We start from the raw sequence: 12856 nt of genomic DNA, 5'->3' as shown, positions 1-12856 counted from the left end.
CGGCATCAGCATCTAGCTTTGGCCGCCTAGTGTTACAGGTGCCAAACAGCTCTCCCGCCCACGGGGGAAGCTTTGGTACGTCCCAAGAGTACTCCAGTGACCCCTAGTGGATGAAAAAGAAAATAGGATTTTGGTACTTACCAGGTAAATCCTTTTCTTTGAATCCATAGGGGGCACTGGACGCCCACCCAGAGCAGTTTTACCTAGTTTGTGGTGAGTTCTGAGGATCTTATGGTAACACACTCTCACCGACTGGTTCAGATTATGAAGTGCTGGTTAGGGTGTCAACTGTTTAGTTGTCAGTAACGTTAGGTGTCAACTTCGTTATTGTCCGTTATGTTATATGTAATACCCCATTGTCAACCTCTCTATAGTTCCTGTTCGGCTCATTAAAAAACACTGAGGTACTCGGGGATATGGAGGGGTGGAGTGTTCTAAATTTAAATATTCAGTGCTGTTTCCTGCGGAAGCCGTCCATATCCAAGAGTACTCCAGTGCCCCCTATGGATTCAAAGAAAAGGATTTACCTGGTAAGTACCAAAATCCTATTTTCTGGTTTCAAAAAACTGGGTGCAAGTGTGTTCTTAAGAGATTTATTTTTTCGAAAAACAAAAACAGGGTCAGCTGGTAACAAAGGTGCTAGCAGATAGTCCTGTTTGAGAATCTTATGATTTCGTTTTATGTTTTTAATTTGGGAACAACGGTTAGTATATGTGGAAATGAAAGCTAATTGATTTTCTCCTGACTCGTTATTTCTCCCTTTCTTATGGAGCAACAGCATATTCCTATCCATTTTTTTAGTATCCTCAAAGGCCTTAGCGCAGCCTCTCAATCTTGTTTTTTGTATATCTTTGTGGGGGTGACTCCCCCGTTTTTGAGGCCGCTGCTTGTTGGAGCATCTCATACTTAAGGCGCCTGAGTATCCTGGGTAACCGAATTTCACATATTCACATAGTCATCACTTGGGCTGCCATAGTATGAGCTGCTTCACCAAATTTGATGAAAGAATTAATAGGAGGCAGACCTACTTCTCCAGATGGGATACAGGAAGTGAAGATAGGGGTGAAAAGTCTGAGTCTCATCCCAAACTAATAGAATAATTTTTTAGATTGGAAAATTTACTTAAGTCCGAAATGAGACAATGGTTAGACGGTGTTAACTTACAGAAATACATCGATAAGAAAATGATCCCCAGAGGACTCAGACTTTTCAAACCCTCCATCTTCCAGGAAAACCAGGTTTTCCAGGAACAATGGGAGAATGCACTTGATAAATGTTCCTTTTCACTGATGGAGTTGGTTATTACATACCGAATAGAAAAAGCAAAGGAATTAGAACAGGAAATTGAGGAAGTTAAGAAAAAATTGGAATCATTCACCAATACACCAGAATTTAAAGAAAGAACGATTACAGAAAAAATAGATTTGAACAGACACTTCTAGACACTAAATGTAAAAAATTTAGACGTTATTACGAAGATTACAGAAGGGGGACAGTGAGAACGTACAAAATAAAAAGTAGAGAGGACCAAGGTGATTCAAGAGGGAGACCGCAAGAAAGGACTAGAGGTCGATTATATACCAAAACTCAATCAACATCTTTAAAACGCAAAAACCTTCCCACTAAAAGAACTAAATTTTCCCCTTATAGGAACTCTAATTATACTAATTATAAAGGGAAGGGCGATATAAGATATGAGGAGGCCTCTAGTTCATCTCCCTCTAAGAGACCTAAGGAAAATGATACAGAATTGAGGACATACTCTGAATATCCTCGGGAAAATCAGAGTAGAGGAGCCAGACCCAAAGAGAGAGCTATAAGAAGTAAATATAAAGACACCACTTCAGAGGTTTTTTTAGACAAACGACCGAACAGACCCTATCAGGAACCACTATCCAACACAAACGACCCTCATGTAACATCCAAAAGAGGGAGAAGAAGTACAGATTCAGAGGGAGAAGAGGGGGCAAGAAGGAAAAATATAAGAAATTAAAATTGAGCAAAAACAAAAAGGGGAAGAATACTGCCATCTTTAATTTATCATCAAAAACTTTGACAGATAGAGATTGCCCTTTTTAAATAAGGGCCTTAAATTTTCTCCATCAGCACCCCCTAACATCTTTACTCTATTTGTCAAGCTTAATAGATACATAAGAACATTATGTCGCAAAAGATTCTTTGCCAAACAACATCTCAAACGAGGAAGCCACTCCAATAGTATTAGATCAAGGAGACCAGTTGGCTCTCCACATATTGGAAGAATTGAGTGGGGATATCTCCCCCAATACACAAACTGAGAAACTTTTTGATATCTCCAGAAAGAACTTCAAACAGAAATCTGAATTTTTTCCCATTAAATCTAAGGGCTCTAGTATTGAAACCTTCTATAAAGTGACTGGAGGATTTCAAAATGATGTGTCTAGATACAGACACATATCCACAGAAGAACAAATCTAATCTCTCGACAGGAGAAGAGAGCATTAAAAAATCTGACTAAAGACAAATCCATTATCATTAAGGAGGCAGATAAGGTGGGTGGGCTTGTTATAAAAAACAAAACCGATTATATATCTGAGGCAATGAGACAACTGGGAGACTCTAAGTTCTATACTAAATTACCACATGATCCTACATTAGGCTTCCTCCGGGAGCTTGCGACTCTTCTAGATGAGGGAGTAGATGCAAAAGTTCTATCCAAAGAAGAATACAATTTTCTTTATTCTACACATCCAGTCACGCCCGTTTATTATCATTTACCCAAGATTCACAAATCCCTCACTTCATCCCCAGGGCACCCCATTATTTCTGGTATTCACTCCCTCACTTCCAATTTCTCCTTTTATGTAGATTCCTTTTTACAACCACAAGTGTCCACACTCGGGTCCCACATCAAAGATACTACCCATTTTTTATCTCTCATTAACGATATAGAATGGAAAGATACATATGCATTCCTTACCTTGGATGTACAAAGCCTATATTCCAATATCCCCCATGAAAAGGGTATACAAACAATACAAAACAGTTTAAATAAAGATGGGGATCTGAGTGTGGCGCACACGCAATTTATTTTGGATTCCATTTTTTTTTTACATCACAATTATTTTTTGTTTCTTGATGCATATTATTTACAAGTCAAGTGTACCGCCATGGGGACTAGGTTCGCGCCCAGTTATTCCAACCTCTATATGTGGGAGTTGGAGGAACATCTTATTTGGGGGGGGAGACTGGGGCGCGGACCTGGTCCTATATGGCAGGTACATTGACAATTTATTTATATTTTGGGATGGGGATGCACTTTCAGCACAATTGTTTGTTGACACTCTCAATTTAAAGACTTATGATTTGGTTTTCACCCATCAGTACCATGCACGTTCCATTAATTTTCTGGATGTAACTCTGCAAGTTAGAGAAGGTCGAATACACACTACAAATTACACTAAAGAAGTCAATACTAATTCTTACTTGCACTATTCTAGTGCACATTACCCACCCTGGAAGAGGAACATCCCCCGGGGACAGCTTATACGCCTTAGACGGAATTGCTCTGATTTAGAATCTTTTGAAATACAAGCATTGGATTTGATGGGGTCCTTTCAACAGAGAGGATATCCAGAAGCCCTTCTTAAAAAGGCCTTTGAGGATACTAAAAAAATGGATAGGAATATGCTGTTGCTCCATAAGAAAGGGAGAAATAACGAGTCAGGAGAAAATCATCAATTAGCTTTCATTTCCACATATACTAACCGTTGTTCCCAAATTAAAAACATTATAAAACGAAATCGTAAGATTCTCAAACAGGATTGTCTGCTAGCACATTTGTTACCAGCTGACCCTGTTTTTGTTTTTCGAAAAAATAAATCTCTTAAGAACACACTTGCACCCAGTTTTTTGAAACCAGAAATAATAAAAACAACATCTCAAATGAACTCTTGGCTTCCAACAGAGACCAAGGGTTTCTTTAGATGTGGTGCAAATAGATGTACTACCTGCAACTATATAGACAATAAAATTAAACATGTCAAAACAGAAGATAATAACGAACTGTACGAAATTAAACATTTTATTAACTGTAATTCAACTTATGTTATTTACATTCTTACATGTGAATGCGGCCTTAAGTATGTGGGACGCACAACCAGGAAATTGAAAGTTAGATTTCTCGAACATCGCAGAAATATTAAGAGACTTGAGTCCCATAGTGTTTCTCAGCACTTCCATATAGTCCATAATGGAAATCCAAAAAATCTCAGACTTATTGGGGTAGAACATATTCCTCTAACTAATAGAGGGGGTGATAGATACAAAAGATTATGCCAACAAGAAGCCTATTGGATGTTCCGAATGGGCACCATCCATCCGGATGGTTTAAACTGAGCTATAGAACTTAACACTATTATTTAATAAGATATCCCTCAGATTGATTCCTTTACTTACCTCTTTCTGTATTGTAATTCACCATTTTTTTTTTATATATATTTTTTTTATTCATTTTGTTTATTAAAATATAATGCCCTTTTAGCACCACTATTAGTATATTGCTGATTAGAATACTATATTCAATCATTATAGTAGTGCCAATGTGACAGTTTATTAATTATTATTCACTACCGCCATTAAGAACATGGGGCGGTTTTTCATGTCCGCTATATCTGTTATTAACATCAATAGTTCCTCTTTTCTCTCTCGATCTTTATTTAATTTATTATTAATAATTTTTTATATTTTTTAAATTTTAAAAAAAAATGTTTTTATTATCTTTATTTTATTTTTATTATTTTTACATATATAATTTTTATTAATTCCCTCTGAAGAATTTATTTTACCTCCTAAATGTCATTATTAATTTTCTTTGTTACTGGCCCTTAACGGCTATGTGATCTCAATTCAGATTCTATGTGTCATTTCATGTCAATTTATGCGGTGAATGTTGAGGGCAGAAGTAACACTACCGTCTATGAAAGCCTTCCCCCGCAAAGTGCTGGCGGAAGTGCCAGGGAGGGCGCCTTTCATGATTGCTCTCCAGTGCTTTGGGGCGGAAGTAATCATTACAGCGCCCTTCATGTTACGGTCCCTCACGTCCCGACGCACACCATGATAATTCCGATCACGTGACAAACTACGGTCACGTGACCGGATCTCCTTATTTGGGCGACCATTTTGCTGCTTTCACCCCAACCTCCAACATAATAAGCAAGTAGTCGTAGATGGAACCCCGATCACGTGATGTAAACAACATCACGTGACCGGACTTTTCTACGCAGAGAGGAGTTTGGGTTACCTTTCCTTCTATCCCCAACCAATGATATTATATGGGTGACGTCTCTATGGTGATGCTAACCATAACAAAAGCAATGATTGGTTAGCAAACACACTTATACTTCCTGTTTCCCTTCGCTTTACTAGTGCAATATAATTTCTCTATCGTCCTAAGTGGATGCTGGGGTTCCTGAAAGGACCATGGGGAATAGCGGCTCCGCAGGAGACAGGGCACAAAAAAGTAAAGCTTTACTAGGTCAGGTGGTGTGCACTGGCTCCTCCCCCTATGACCCTCCTCCAGACTCCAGTTAGATTTTGTGCCCGAACGAGAAGGGTGCAATCTAGGTGGCTCTCCTAAAGAGCTGCTTAGAGAAAGTTTAGTTTAGGTTTTTTTCTTTACAGTGAGTCCTGCTGGCAACAGGATCACTGCAACGTGGGACTTAGGGGGAAAGTAGTAAACTCACCTGCATGCAGAGTGGATTTGCTGCTTGGCTACTGGACACCATTAGCTCCAGAGGGATCGAACACAGGCCCAGCCGTGGAGTCCGGTCCCGGAGCCGCGCCGCCGACCCCCTTGCAGATGCTGAAGCGTGAAGAGGTCCGGAAACCGGCGGCTGAAGACTCCTCAGTCTTCATAAGGTAGCGCACAGCACTGCAGCTGTGCGCCATTTTCCTCTCAGCACACTTCACTGGGCAGTCACTGAGGGTGCAGAGCGCTGGGGGGGGGCGCTCTGAGAGGCAAATATAAACCTTATACAAGGCTAAAAATACCTCACATATAGCCCATAGGGGCTATATGGAGATATTTAACCCCTGCCTGACTGGAAAAATAGCGGGAGAAGAACCCGCCGAAAAAGGGGCGGGGCCTATCTCCTCAGCACACGGCGCCATTTTCTGTCACAGCTCCGCTGGTCAGAACGGCTCCCAGGTCTCTCCCCTGCACTGCACTACAGAAACAGGGTAAAACAGAGAGGGGGGGCACATTAATGGCTATATATATATATATTAAAGCAGCTATAAGGGAGCACTTAATATAAGGATATCCCTTGTATATATAGCGCTTTGTGGTGTGTGCTGGCAGACTCTCCCTCTGTCTCCCCAAAAGGGCTAGTGGGTCCTGTCTTCATTAGAGCATTCCCTGTGAGTTTGCGGTGTGTGTCGGTACGTGGTGTCGACATGTATGAGGATGATATTGGTGTGGAGGCGGAGCAATTGCCAAAGATGCAGATGTCACCCCCCAGGGGGTCGACACCAGAATGGATGCCTTTATTTGTGGAATTACGTGATGGTTTATCTTCCCTTAAACAGTCAGTTGAGGACATGAGGCGGCCGGACAATCAATTAATGCCTGTCCAGGCGCCTCAAACACCGTCAGGGGCTGTAAAACGCCCTTTGCCTCAGTCGGTCGACACAGACCCAGACACGGGCACTGATTCCAGTGACGACGGTAGAAATTCAAACGTATTTTCCAGTAGGGCCACACGTTATATGATTTTGGCAATGAAGGAGACGTTACATTTAGCTGATACTACAGATACCGTAAAACAGGGTATTATGTATGGTGTGAAAAAACTACAAACAGTTTTTCCTGAATCAGAAGAATTAAATGACGTGTGTGATGAAGCGTGGGTTGCTCCTGATAAAAAGTTGATAATTTCAAAAAAGTTATTGGCATTATACCCTTTCCCGCCAGAGGTTAGGGCGCGCTGGGAAACACCCCCTAAGGTGGACAAGGCGCTCACACGCTTATCCAAACAAGTGGCGTTACCCTCTCCTGAGACGGCCGCACTTAAGGATCCATCAGATAGAAAGATGGAAGTTATTCAAAAGAATATATACACACATGCAGGTGTTATACTACGACCAGCTATAGCAACTGCCTGGATGTGCAGTGCTGGAGTAGTTTGGTCAGAATCCCTGATTGAAAATATTGATACCCTAGATAGGGACAATGTTTTACTGTCGTTAGAACAAATAAAGGATGCATTTATCTATATGCGTGATGCACAGAGGGATATTTGCACACTGGCATCTCGGGTGAGTGCTATGTCCATTTCAGCCAGAAGAGCCTTATGGACACGACAGTGGACAGGCGATGCGGATTCAAAACGTCACATGGAGGTTTTGCCGTATAAAGGGGAGGAGTTATTTGGAGTTGGTCTATCAGACTTGGTGGCCACGGCTACTGCCGGGAAATCCACTTTTTTACCTCAAGTCACTCCCCAACAGAGAAAGGCACCGACCTTTCAACCGCAGCCTTTTCGCTCCTACAAAAATAAGAGAGCAAAGGGCTTGTCGTACCTGCCACGAGGCAGAGGAAGAGGGAAGAGACACCAACAGGCAGCTCCTTCCCAGGAACAGAAGCCCTCCCCGGCTCCTGCAAAAACCTCAGCATGACGCTGGGGCCTCTCAAGCGGACTCGGGGACAGTGGGGGGCCGTCTCAAAAATTACAGCGCGCAGTGGGCTCACTCGCAGGTAGACCCCTGGATCCTGCAGATAATATCTCAGGGGTACAGGTTGGAATTAGAGACGGATCCTCCTCATCGTTTCCTGAAGTCTGCCTTACCAACCGTCTCTTCCGAAAGGGAGAGGGTGTTGGAAGCCATTCACAAGCTGTACGCTCAGCAGGTGATAGTCAAAGTACCCCTATTACAACAAGGAAAGGGGTATTATTCCACTCTATTTGTGGTACCGAAGCCGGATGGCTCGGTAAGGCCTATTCTAAATCTGAAGTCCTTGAACCTCTACATAAAAAAGTTCAAGTTCAAGATGGAGTCACTCAGAGCAGTGATAGCGAACCTGGAAGAAGGGGACTTATGGTATCCTTGGACATCAAGGATGCGTATCTACACGTTCCGATTTACCCCGCACACCAGGGGTACCTCAGGTTCATTGTTCAAAACTGTCACTATCAGTTTCAGACGCTGCCGTTCGGATTGTCCACGGCGCCTCGGGTCTTTACCAAGGTAATGGCCGAGATGATGATTCTTCTTCGAAGAAAAGGCGTATTAGTTATCCCATACTTGGACGATCTCCTAATAAGGGCAAGGTCCAGAGAACAGCTGGAGACAGCTTTAGCACTATCTCAAGAGGTGCTAAGACAACACGGGTGGATTCTGAATATTCCAAAATCCCATTTAATCCCGACAACTCGTCTGCTGTTCCTAGGAATGATTCTGGACACGGTTCAGAAAAAGGTTTTCCTTCCAGAGGAAAAAGCCAAGGAGTTATCCGATCTGGTCAGGAACCTCCTAAAACCAGGAAAAGTGTCAGTACATCAATGCACAAGAGTCCTGGGAAAAATGGTGGCTTCTTACGAAGCAATTCCATTCGGCAGATTCCATGCAAGAATATTCCAAAGGGATCTGTTGGACAAATGGTCAGGGTCGCATCTGCAGATGCACCTGCGAATAACCCTGTCACCAAAGACAAGGGTGTCACTTCTGTGGTGGTTGCAGAAGGCTCACCTATTAGAAGGCCGCAGATTCGGCATTCAGGATTGGATCCTGGTGACCACGGACGCCAGCCTGAGAGGCTGGGGAGCAGTCACACAAGGAAGAAACTTCCAGGGAGTATGGACGAGTCTGGAAAAGTCTCTTCACATAAACATTCTGGAACTAAGAGCAATCTACAATGCTCTAAGCCAGGCGGAACTTCTCCTGCAAGGAAAGCCGGTGTTGATTCAGTCGGACAACATCACGGCGGTCGCCCATGTAAACAGGCAGGGCGGCACAAGAAGCAGGAGTGCAATGGCAGAAGCTGCCAAGATTCTTCGCTGGGCGGAGAATCACGTGATAGCACTGTCAGCAGTGTTCATCCCGGGCGTGGACAACTGGGAAGCAGACTTCCTCAGCAGACACGATCTTCATCCGGGAGAGTGGGGTCTACATCCAGAAGTCTTCAACATGTTAATAGACCGTTGGGAAAGACCAATTGTAGACATGATGGCGTCTCGCCTCAACAAAAAACTGGACAAATATTGCGCCAGGTCAAGAGATCCACAGGCAATAGCTGTGGACGCACTGGTAACTCCTTGGGTGTACCAGTCAGTGTATGTGTTTCCTCCTCTGCCGCTCATACCAAAGGTATTGAAGATCATACGGCAAAGAAGAGTAAGAACAATACTAGTGGTTCCGGATTGGCCGAGAAGGACTTGGTATCCGGAACTTCAAGAGATGCTCACGGACGAACCGTGGCCTCTACCTCTGAGAAGGGACCTGCTACAGCAGGGTCCCTGTCTTTTTCAAGACTTACCGCGGCTGCGTTTGACGGCATGGCGGTTGAACGCCAGATCCTAAAAGGGAAAGGCATTCCAGAAGAAGTCATTCCTACCTTGATTAAGGCACGGAAGGAAGTCACCGTGAAACATTATCACCGCATTTGGCGAAAATATGTAGCGTGGTGCGAGGATCGGAGGGTTCCGACGGAGGAATTCCAACTGGGTCGTTTCCTACATTTCCTGCAATCAGGATTATCTATGGGTCTCAAATTGGGATCCATTAAGGTTCAAATTTCGGCCCTGTCAATATTCTTCCAAAAAGAATTGGCCTCTGTCCCTGAGGTCCAGACTTTTGTCAAGGGAGTACTGCATATACAGCCTCCTGTGGTGCCTCCGGTGGCACCGTGGGATCTAAATGTAGTTTTAGATTTCCTCAAATCCCATTGGTTTGAACCATTGAAAAAGGTGGATTTGAAATATCTCACATTGAAAGTGACTATGTTACTAGCCCTGGCCTCTGCCAGGAGAGTATCTGAATTGGCGGCTTTATCTTATAAAAGTCCTTATCTAATCTTCCATTCGGATAGGGCAGAACTGCGGACTCGTCCGCATTTTCTCCCTAAAGTGGTATCAGCATTTCATCTGAACCAACCTATTGTGGTGCCTGCGGCCACTAGCGACTTGGAGGACTCCAAGTTGTTGGACGTTGTCAGAGCCTTAAAAATATACATTGCAAGGACGGCTGGAGTCAGAAAATCTGACTCGCTGTTTATATTGTATGCACCCAACAAGTTGGGCGCACCTGCTTCTAAGCAGTCGATTGCTCGTTGGATTTGTAACACAATTCAACTTGCACATTCTGTGGCAGGCCTGCCACAGCCTAAAACTGTAAAAGCCCACTCCACAAGGAAGGTGGGCTCATCTTGGGCGGCTGCCCGAGGGGTCTCGGCATTACAACTCTGCCGAGCAGCTACGTGGTCGGGGGAGAACACGTTTGTAAAATTTTACAAATTTGATACCCTGGCAAAGGAGGACCTGGAGTTCTCTCATTCGGTGCTGCAGAGTCATCCGCACTCTCCCGCCCGTTTGGGAGCTTTGGTATAATCCCCATGGTCCTTTCAGGAACCCCAGCATCCACTTAGGACGATAGAGAAAATAAGAATTTACTTACCGATAATTCTATTTCTCGGAGTCCGTAGTGGATGCTGGGCGCCCATCCCAAGTGCGGATTATCTGCAATACTTGTACATAGTTATTGTTAACTAATTCGGGTTATTGTTAAGGAGCCATCTTTAAGAGGCCCTTTCTGTTGTCATACTGTTAACTGGGTTTAGATCACAAGTTGTACGGTGTGATTGGTGTGGCTGGTATGAGTCTTACCCGGGATTCAAAATGCCTCCCTTATTGTGTATGCTCGTCCGGGCACAGTACCTAACTGGAGTCTGGAGGAGGGTCATAGGGGGAGGAGCCAGTGCACACCACCTGACCTAGTAAAGCTTTACTTTTTTGTGCCCTGTCTCCTGCGGAGCCGCTATTCCCCATGGTCCTTTCAGGAACCCCAGCATCCACTACGGACTCCGAGAAATAGAATTATCGGTAAGTAAATTCTTATTTTATACATGATTACATTCTAATCAAAAACTTTATCAGATTAGATTATTCCTATTGTGTGAGAGATGGGTCTGCCTCATACTTGATTTTACAACTGTTATTATATATATATTATTAGATAATCATGCAACAGTACACACCAGGTGCTAATCAGCCACTATATTGCTAGGGGTATATAAACCCCATATATTTTAACTCAAGGACACCTTTGAAAAAGCTGCTAGCTGACAGCAGCGAAACGCGTCAGGTACACCAGGACCCAAGTTTGGACATTGTTGGAAGACCGAACCACCCCCATTCCAATCCAGATCATCATTTCTATATGGAGGATTCTAATAGCAAGTTGAACCGACAATCTTTTCCACCGCATCGCATGAGGAGCTCATCAATTATAACCTTGGAGCATCACAACCTCTAGCGGTAATATACCAAACAATCGGACATTGCTTATCTCCTTAACTGTTTGATCTGGACACGCCATTCATTTTTGGGGGATACATAGGAACGGACTTTCCACTCTTCAAATCTTTTTGTCCATTTGGGTAACCTAACCTAAACATACAGTTTAATATTGCATGTTTTTTTAACTTTCATTGCATTTCATGTTGCATGTTAATGGTGTGTTCACCATGTTATTTTAGATATTTTTATTAAAAGTATATTGATACATTTATAATTTTTTTTGACACATCTTTGGAATAGCGCAGCTTCTCCATCTTGTTTTTTGTATTCCCCCAATTATGCACAATATATGACCAAGTGTCAGTAATGAAAAAGGGCGATATTCAATTGTTTATCGTGCTTGTCGCACCCAGAGAGGTTGGGTGCTAAACCTGACCAAACTAATGGGTGTGCTGTGAAAGTCCCGTTTGAGCACTCAAATGGTTCATTTAGCTCATTTTAACTCGCCACTCCTGGAAAGGAGGTACAAGCTGAAATGCCGGCTACCAATCGTGCCCAAACTGAGCAATGATCGAATAGTCATTTATTGGCCGCCCATGCTTTAAACATTTGAATATCGTCCATTTGAAAATCTCTATTATTCAGGAATATATTATATTATAATTGTATTATATTTTCTCAGGCTTTATTATAACTATACTATAACCATCAACCTAAGGGAAGTCGCACATCATTGCCTCTTCATCTACTAAGGGAAGTGTCTGTGTGTTTGAACTTGGTCTTTAAGGTTTAGTGTCTTGAGAGGTTCCTATTTTTTTTATTGAAATGTTTTGGTTTAGCCCTCTATATCCCTTATTTCCCATAGTTTACACTCTAGTTTACCCCAATATACACTTTAATACTAGTATTTGCTCCAAATGTACTTTGAATATTGACCATTAAGTAGTTTCCAAATTTCACTGTGCATGTTATTTTTCACTATTTGTGTTTATCATCTCTAATACTCCTCCTCCTTTGACGTATACAGTAAAAACCTGCGTGAACGCGCATCGACCCCGGTTTTTGTTGTTCGAAAACAAATCCCTGGGACCTGACCCTGCTCCTTTCCAGGATCTGTCTGAGACCTGGAAATTTGCCGCCTTGCTAGACCCGGCAAGTTCCCAGGTTGCATGTGTGAAAGGGGGTATAATTGATTTATTTGTACACAATCAAAATACAGGGTTTCTTTGTGCACAATATATGTACCATGTGTGCATGTAAAGAATAGACTAAGTAAATCAGCACTGAGATTTTGTCAAATGAACATTTGCCTTTAAGGTGTAATTTTATTTATTTAAATAGGATGGGGGGAGGGGTACCCCAGC

At 42.8% G+C, this 12856-nt stretch overlaps 1 protein-coding gene across 1 annotated transcript in view; it reads left to right on the top strand.

The window, feature by feature from the left end:
* The window catches only part of MYH9 (myosin heavy chain 9), an 889869-nt gene that overhangs the window by 360415 nt on the left and 516598 nt on the right, over positions 1-12856 (top strand).

The sequence above is a fragment of the Pseudophryne corroboree genome, chromosome 9, assembly GCF_028390025.1.
Source record: "Pseudophryne corroboree isolate aPseCor3 chromosome 9, aPseCor3.hap2, whole genome shotgun sequence".
Taxonomy (NCBI): Eukaryota; Metazoa; Chordata; class Amphibia; order Anura; family Myobatrachidae; genus Pseudophryne; species Pseudophryne corroboree.
The sequence above is the reverse complement of the archived record's forward strand: the minus strand, read 5'-3'. Positions and strand labels throughout refer to the sequence as shown.